Source organism: Micromys minutus, assembly GCF_963924665.1.
Source record: "Micromys minutus genome assembly, contig: SCAFFOLD_202, whole genome shotgun sequence".
NCBI classification, from domain to species: Eukaryota; Metazoa; Chordata; class Mammalia; order Rodentia; family Muridae; genus Micromys; species Micromys minutus.
Window position 1 is genome coordinate 193437 of NW_027667733.1, and position 9715 is coordinate 203151.

The 9715-nt window shown below is 37.6% G+C and overlaps 1 pseudogene across 1 annotated transcript; it reads right to left on the minus strand.

Moving 5' to 3' along the window:
• Positions 1-6050: 6050 nt before the first annotated feature.
• Positions 6051-6355, minus strand: LOC308416140 (large ribosomal subunit protein P1-like; annotated as a pseudogene). Its single transcript has one exon. The product of its transcript is annotated as a large ribosomal subunit protein P1-like (transcript).
• Positions 6356-9715: the final 3360 nt, after the last annotated feature.

The window sequence follows — 9715 nt, forward strand, 5'->3', positions numbered from 1 at the left end:
CCATTTGGCAAAAGAAACCATTAATGTAAATTCATCTTTTTTCCTCTTCAAGGAAAGTTTTAGCATCCTATTATGAAACCTTTGCTGTGTTAAAACAGAATTGCGTGATAAAATAGTAAAGGTATATATATATATGTATATGTATATGTATACATATATATATATGTGTATATATATATATATATATATATGGTAATGTCTTAACATAATAGAATATTTATTTTTTATTCCAAACAATTAAATTGGTTATTGCTAAATACTGATATTTGGCCTATTGCATGTGCAAACTTTGTCAGGCAAAATTGAGAACTGAAAATCATTATCCAAAAGACCAGTTGTTATTCCTTTTCCCAAATGCATGCTTTTTTATTTTCCTGTAAATTTGTGCGTGCAGCCCATAGACAATGCAATTGCTATATTTATAGATGGTTCATCTATCAAAAAATTATATATATATATATATATATATATATATATATATATATATAATTGGATCACATGTTCATTCTCTTTAGTTTCCCCCTGCTACAGCAGAGATTATTGGATTATGTTCTGTAGCCATTGTTTTTAAATGTTAAAAAATTAGTTAAACTTTAAGTTTATATACTGATAGCCAATATATACATAGCTTATAGCAGTTGCCAAAGTTGTTTTATTTTTAGATACTGCTAATTCTTGAGCTTTACAATTGCTTATACAAATACAACTTAATTTAAAAGAACATACTATCCTATACTTAGATATTTAAGAGGTAGTACGTTGCCTGGATCCCTTAACAAAGGCAATGCCACCACAAATTTGTATACCAGGTAGATTATAATCTCATTTTTTACCATCAAAATAGTAATAGCCTGAGACAACAATTTTAATATTTCTAGAAAATGTACATGGCAAATTATAAAGATTCATCCTAAATATCCTCAGTCTCTTAAGTTAAGCCTCAAAGACTTAATTCTAACCAAATATGGCAAATATTTATTTAAATATTAACACCTATTCAAGCTTTCTAGTTTCAATTGCTTTTACAGAAAAAACAACTAAAGATATAATTTTTCATGGCCTATGTTATTTTCCTATGGTTGGTGCTCCAAATCAGACTATAACAGATAATGGAACTGACTATTACAGTGAAGCATTTGAGATGTTTTTTTGACAAGTTAATATTACCCATATTATTAAAATTCCTTATAATTCATTATACAAATACTGTAAAACTTTACAAAATTGAAAGGGGAGAGTTACATCTTCATATATTTGAATCGTACACCTTTTTATTTTAAATAATTTTCAAATTTAGATGTCAAAAAATGTCTATGGTATCCTCATAAGTTACAACTGGGCAAACTTATGCCCAGGTGAAATGAAAGGATCCACATACTGGCATATGGTATGGTCCTGGTCAAGGGGATCAATTAATATGGGGAAAAGGGTGTGTTTCTTTTTTCCCACAGGATGCTGAAGAGCATGATAGCTGTCAGGGTGGTTGGTGAGACATGCTGATGCTGAGACAAAGAATCATGCTGACCTGTGAGCTTCCTGAGTACCCTGACATTGGTGACTAAGAAGCTGCATTCGACATCTGTTCCTGATCCACCTTTGCTTGCCTTTAACCCGGATTGGACAAACAGCTTTACCTCAAGTTTTTAGACCTTGTGGGACAGAGAACATGGAGACTGTGGAAACTGACTTTAAAAAAAAATTTAGTCAATTAAAAAAGAAGTTATAATGACTTTTCTCTTAGCTTTAATGAGACCAGTTATTCTGACTCAAGCATGGACTGGTTTAGAAATTAACCCAATATTAAAAATAATAGTCTTCATTGGGGAGACAGATTCTGGATATTTTTAAAGATATTTAAAAATTCACAATTGCCTTCTGAAGCTATATTTACATTGGATAAAATTGGGACTAGATTCAGACTTTAAATGTTAGGACATGTATTTAAGCTACTAATCTTTTCTTATTTTGTCATGTTAAAAATTTTGTTTTTTTATTGATACTTATTGTAAGTTGTATTGTACACTTTCCAATTGTGTTAATGTTAAATTGTGATATGTTTGTAATGGTGGTTTATCAACCAGCTTTTTTTCTATTGCCAGTGAGTATTAAAAGACCATGATATTCTAAAAGAAGGTTTGCAGATACTATAAGTTAGTCAAGCTTTATACAGAAGCAAGAGAGTATTAGGCTTGATTATTGTAGGCATAGTAGCCTTAATTGTATTAATAGCTAATATTATTTGCTTCTGCTATTGTCTTGACAGGAGTTTAGACAGCTAATTTTGTTAAAAGGTTACTACGGTTCTTAATACTCAAGGGGATTTAGATAGGCATTTGGAACAATGGATTGATATTCTTTATGCTATTCAAGTTATTAGTGAAATGCTTCCAAGTCTGAGAGTAAGAAGCCATTTCCAGAGTCATGCTAAGTACCAATAGAGTTGTGTTACTTCTAAGCTTTACATGAATAGTCATTAATTGGGAGAGGCTCAACTTACACAATCTCCTAAAGTAATGTCATCCGGCCCCTACCCTTTCGTCCCTGGGCTCTTGGGAGGAATGATAAATGACCCAAGGTAGCCATACTCAATGACGGGCAACTTCCTCTAGCCCCTGACCAACCTAAGACACGGAGCCTTGAGGATGACAAGGTAATCCTACGACGGGAAAGGCTTGGGTTCGAGAGGGCAATCCTACGACAGAGATGGCTACATCCTGAATAACAGGCCAGTCAAATACTCCTCTGCCCAGTTTCTCCCCAGAGGTCCTAGTGGCCTTTAAAAAAGAAAAAGGGGGAGATGTAGGGAGCCTTATTGGGTTTGGAACTGGCCATTTTTGTGACTGTATACCTCAGAGTGGCTATGTGACTCTGGGCCGTATAGCCACAGATACTCAGCTCTAATATGACTGCCATAAAGTCATGAGATTGTTTGACAAAAGCTTTTCCCACATACTGATGGCACAGGAAGACTCTGAGAACAACCACAGAATGTTCCCGTCCCAATCACAAACTTCTCTAACCTGACCAGATACCAGTTATCTCCACCAGAAGATCCTCTCCTTCCCACCAGAAGATACTCTCCTACCTGCTATTACTGCCACGAATACCCTCACCCTTCCCTCCTTTGTATTTCCCAAAAGTCACATCCCCTGTCTGAAAGCCTTAAAACCTGTAACCCTCTGCCACATTAAATGAGACCTTGACAACAGAACCTTGCTTGGTCTCCTTTCTCTCTCCACCCCCTTGACCCTCAGGTAGCGCCTCTTCGGGACCCTGAATAACTGGACCTGCTGGACGGGTTAAATAACTCCAAGTTATTACAATGTTTCATGTAGGTTGCTCTTAACTCCAATTGCCCATCCCTTAGAGCAATGCTTTCCTGACTCCTAGCCAATGGTGTCTTTCTCCTCTATCCACCTTCTTCTCTCTCCCCTTTAGGTCTCCTCTGACCCCAAGCCCAGAACACCAGTACCTGCCTATGTCAATTCTTCCCAGCTAGAGGCTGTAAGAGTCTTTTTTACAAGTCAGAAATAACTTGGGGGCAAGTTCACATAGCTTCATTTGGGTCTACTTGAGGACTCATGTCTCTTGGGCAACTAGGGGTTTGAACTTAGTATTACAATACATAGCAACAGGCCAAACCTCAAAAGACTCAAGTAACTTGGACCCCTGGGGGCTCAAAGAGACTTGGTCAGCAACCAGGGAGCTTGCAGGGGCTGCAGAGCAGTGGCTCACTCTTTCTTTGTTTCCTGCCATTGATGCCATTTCTTCTACCCAGATTTTCTGGTTGGGCCCCAGTGGGAGAGAATGTGCCTAGTCCTGCTGGGACTAGATGTCTCCAAGTGGGTTCTATACAAGGGGGGCTCTCCTTGTCCTGAGAAGAAAGAAAGAGGTCAATTAGGAGAGGGACTTGTATGGATGGGACTAGGAAGAGACTAGGGGGTGTGTGGTTTTGATTTAAAGCAAACAAAAAATAATCAATTATTGAAGAAAATACAAAATTCTCAAAATTGTGAAGAATTCTGGGCCTTGGTTGATTTACAAGAACAAATAAATACAGAATCTTGTAGACATAGGCATAATTAAGCTCAAATCAAGAAATTTTTGATATAAATACATGTAGTTAATGTAAAAGACTAAAGTATTCTCACTAGCACATCCAAGCATCTTATGTCCATTTAGATACAACATTACAATAGTAAATTCCTTCAATACAATATTTAAAAAAATGAACATAGTGCATTATTCTTAAAAAAAAGCAACACAGTCTACCTCAAATTCCAAATTTGTAAGGATATTAAAATGCACCTTACATCATTCAATAAAAATAACATAACACTTTTAATTGACTATTTAAAGGACCTCATTTTGTTTCCAGATATTGGCTAAATTCACTGTGGTTTTCTCGTTAAAACAATGGACATAATTGTTCAGTTCTCCATAGGACAGAACTGCTGATATCACATCACATCCCAGAGGAAAGGATTCAAACATTCCTAAGCATATTTTACAAAAATTCCATCTATGCATCTCACAGTCATAAAAAGTTATGAGATTCTAATTGTTTCTTAAAGTACCTGTCAATTATCTTTGGTACATAATCTGTAAAAGAGTAATTTTAAGTTTTTACAGCTGACCTGAGGACACTTAGAAATTTTAATATTTTATGCAATACTTGTGTATTTGAGTATTAAACATGTAGAAATGTAAATCTCTCTGAAGCTTCATGTTTTTCTTACTAGGCTTCTTCTGTTTGAATAAAACACATGACCAAAACCGACTTAGGTATTAAAAGCTTTGTTTTACCTTAAAGTTACAGTTCAGCATGAAGAGAAATTAAGGCAGAAACACAAAAGTATATGCAAACTTATCACATATCCACATATAAAAGAAGTCATAAGACTTGTGGAATACCATCAAATACAAACTTTTAATTACTGGCATAGATAAACGAGACAGCAACTCAATGGCATGGATATCTTCAGCATGCTCATAGATGAAAACTCCCCACACTAAGGAAAGGCACATCTATGCACAACAACACCCTCTTCCACAGAACACCAAATAGGCAGGACAAGAAAGGAAAATTCTCTGAGTATAAATACTATATATATACATATGTGTGTGTATGTATGTATGTGTGTGTATATATGTATGCGTGTATATATATGTATATATGTGTATGTATGTATGTGTGTGTGTGTGTATATATATCAAAGAATGTATATTGAATGCTATAAGAGAAGACTAACAGCTAATTTTTTTAGAAAACTCGGAAATTCCCTAGAGGCAGTAGCAATGCATATAAGTTTTAAAGACTATAACAGCAAACCCAGCAAAACAGTGATGATTTAAAGAGAATGGAAAATTCCATGACATAAACAGCCTAAACAAATCATATTCAAAAAACTAAAACTAAGAGAAATATAGGAAACATTATTTCTCCTTAAAGAGAGAATTCAGCATTTCAGAGAGTGTCAGATTGTGGAAGGTCTTAATTTTTAAAGACTAAAATATACTAAGAAGAATATACCAAAAACCAGCAACAGGATTATCATTCTTGCACGTGAATATCAACAATTTTAAACATCAGTGTTCTCAATTCTCCAGTCAAAGGACAGGCTAAATAAAAGAACCAGGAAGGAATGGGATAGAGAAATTGACTACATTGATGTACATATGTAAATATATAGATATATAGGTAGGTATGCATGCATACATTTTGTATAGATATACATACATACATACATACATACATACATACATACATACATACATACATACATACATACACATTTGATGCATGGTCTCCACAGCTACCCTTTATTTATAGACTCGGCCTTTTTGTAGCTTCTTAGACAAAAGTTCTTTATAAAATTACCTCACAGATAGATTGCTACATGAAAGGGAGTTACAGAAGGATGTCTATAGTAAGTTCAAAGCAATATTTTTTTCACCAAGCTCATACAAAGCAACAGTTTCATAGGGTTTTTTTTTTTTTTTTTTTTTTTACAGGTTTAGCTCTTTATTGGACATGTTAACAAAGCAGTTTAGTCAAAAAGACCAAAGCCCATGTCATCTTCAGACTCCTCAGATTCTTCTTTCTTTGCTTCCACTTTCTTCTCCTCAGCTGGGGCAGCGGTGGATGGAGCCGGCCCACCAGCCCCTACATTGCAGATGAGGCTCCCAATGTTGACATTGGCCAGAGCCTTTGCAAACAAGCCAGGCCAGAAAGGTTCAACATTGAAACCAGCCGCTTTAATGAGGGCATTGATCTTATCCTCCGTGACCCTCACCTCTTGTCATGCAGGATAAGGGCGGAGTAGATGCAGACGAGCTTGGAGACGGAAGCCATGTTGCAAAGTGCCAGCAAGGTACTAGTCGCTGATGAAGTGAGGGCCTCACCCCAACGCGGCCTTAGCTTCCTCGGAAGGACCGAGCACCTTGGCGGCAGCTGAGGAAAGACGCCCTTAGTTTTTTTTTTTAAGATTTTATTTTATATATGTGAGTACACTGTCAGCGTCTTCAGATACACTGGAAGATCTCTTTACAGATGGTTGCGAGCTACCATGAAGTTGCTGGGAATTGAATTCAGGACCTTGGAAAAGAAAGTACTCTTAACCTCTCTAGCTCCCATATGGTCTTATTTTATTCTAGTGCACACCTGACTTGTAATGATTACTTTTTTTCATGATCATTAATTTGCTTTAATGATATTTCTCTTCTTAATGCAATATATGAGAGCTCATTATATTCCTTATTAGGCAGCGTTTACTTACTATTTTATGAGGAGTGGATACATTATATTCTTGATTCTAACTTTATTATATCATTCTGAAGAAACAATTAAAACCATCTCCTAAAACATTCTTCCTAAAAATATCTGAACCAAATCAGGAATTCTATAGTCATTAATTCATCCAAATAGCGTTATATCAACAAAAGTTTCTCTTCTGTTGATCTGCAGAAAATTTGTCTAGTATTATAGGCTGATGCTCAGGAAGCCTTAAGGTATGTCAGAGTGCCAGGAAAGGCATATCAGAAGGGAGAAGCTATTCTGGGATGAAGTCTCTGGGGTCCATGCCTCTCAGAACTCACCCATCATAAGCCATTCAAAAAGGTGGAATAAACTTAGAAAACTGGTTTGCCATATCCTTTCCTAGATTGCCTGTACCACTGGACATTCAGTTCTTTGCTTGGTTCTAGGAAGAACCTGGACATCTAGGAAGCTGTGATCAGCCTTGACACTTGTGTGACATGGGGACAGGCTGAACTCATGACAGAGCATCTCCCTAGTATGCATTCTCTGTCCAATCCCCAGCAACAAACACACAGAAAAGGTTCAGAGGGAGATAGCATAGGACCCAGCGAGTAAGTGGGAATTCTGATTCAATATTCTAGAGAACGGGACTCAAGAAAATAAGTGCCTTGAGGAAAAGAGGTAGGGCAAGACCAACAGGATGGACTGTTCCAGTCCTACAGAGAAATCCTCTGGCAGAGAGATAGGATGTAAAACCAGAGGCACACAAGCAAGAGGCTGCTGAGAATCCAGCATAACTCAAATACCAGGTCTAGGCAGCTAATAAGAATTTATTGCATTAAAGCTGCTACTGCTAGATCAGGGAAGCAGAAGAGACTTGGAAGCTGAAGTATGATCCTGAGCGACTTTGGGCAGCATATTAAAGGATAAAACAATATAGCAAGGTGAAGGATGGCATTCAATCATATTTTAACATAAGAGGTTGGGTGAGGGAGTTTTCATCAATTAGGATAGGAGCTGGTCTCTGGGTCTGGGAACATGTACTTTTTTGATGATGGTAGCAAGATGGAGAAGTTTTACCTGAGATGTGTGAACTCAAGCATCTGTTTACAATAAAAGCTGTTTATCTATTGGGAAGTGCTAATCTCCACTCCAGCCTGGGATCTAGAATTTATTATTAAATGTACTTTCAAAATAAACTGGCACTTGGAATATGTGTTTTTTGCTTTTTCTCAACAGCAGCAATATAGGTCTAGGAAAATTCTGGGGCAGCTAGTGAATGTCTAGAGAGCAGGGCAGCTGCCACTGTTCTGCAGGCAAAGTCCTTTCAGATGAACTGGCTATAGGGAAAATGCTACAAACTCACAATCCAGTGGAGCCTTTGGACCAAGGATCTGGACCAGATCCCCTGGTACTACTGCCACAGCCTTATCCCCAGCATAGCTCCAGCCAAGTCAGCCTGCAGGGAGCATGCTCCAGCAGGACTGTTATTAAGCAAGGATGAGGAACCCAACCAGCCTTACCCTGGCCTGATACATTAAGAGACTGGAAACTACATAACACTGCAGGCATGCTGAGCTCACAATGGCAAATTCAGGACACTACTGTCTTTGCTGAGAGGTATAGGACCTTGCTGGTACACAGTTGCCGGGATCTCTGAGACCAGGTTCAGATCCCAAGATAGTGGTCCCTTGGTACTGCAGAGAGACAAATGCCCCAGACAGACAACGAAAGCACATACTCTATGCTCTCTCTGTTCTTATTGCCTTGCACAGTTCTCACCCTGTTGCCTGGGATTCAGTTCTCATCAGGCTCAGACCTGAGTCAGTGTAGCCGCAATCTATGTCTGGATAAAAGAGGAAAGATAACTAATTGTATTCCTAATGTTTAACAGTGACAACTTCATGATGTCAGAGATTTTAAAGTATGGCTTCTTATGAGAACATGTACTCCTCAAAAAACATTTGCGCTTAGCCTTGTACAAAGAAATATGGCTTGAATCTAGTGTCTAGATTGGTTTAATTTTCTCTGGCAGTAAAATAACTGAAACAGGAGAAATCTACAGCATTACAGGCAGCAGTGTTGTGGGGGTGTCCATGAAGGAAGATTCCTAGGACAGGGGTTTTAATCAATAGAATGACTTTATTGGCCAGCATGCAGTAATGCTGGGCAGTATGGATCCCAAAGTTGCACCAAACCTATCTCAGGGTGAGTTTTAAGTAGAAAAGTCATCTTCTATGTTGACCTACTTCAAATGATAATAACAGCTCAAAGCTGAAGTACAATAGCCTCAAATGCTGATTAGTACATTTAGGAACCTTCTCAGAACTATGGACTTTGGAGGATTTTGATTTTGTTTTATTTATGGCAGATGGCAGTGTCTATGTGCTCCATTTTAGAGTCTGAATGGTAGTTGTTTCATAGAAACAGTTGGGCTAAGGTCTCAGTGCCTACTAAGATCTATGGCCCTGTTATATAACCCATTGGTTTTAGTTAATGATTTAAACCATGGACTCTGCCTGTTTTAAAGAGGTATAATTGGTTCTATGATGCATTTATTTAATTGAACTGCTACCTAACTGGCCATATAGATTAGCATGCAGGATCACATGTAAACCAATCAGAATTAAAAGCCGAGTAAGAGCAGATAGTGAAGTAGCTAACCAAAGGTAACAGGAGAACAGTAACTAGTATCAATTCTTCAACATCCAACCATCCCTTCCTCTCTCCCTTACGCTCTCTGTTTCTATGTCTGTCTCTCTCCCTTTCCCTCTCTGTTTCTATCTCTGTCTCTCTCCCTCCAACTCTTTTTCTTTTCCTCCCTATGTACTTCTCTGAAGGTAGAAATTCTTTTTTCAAAGGAGGATCCATTTTCTAAAGGTTCCACAACTGTGTAATAACATTACCAGCTTAGCTTATATACTGTTCAAACATGAACTTTGGCCATTATTTTCA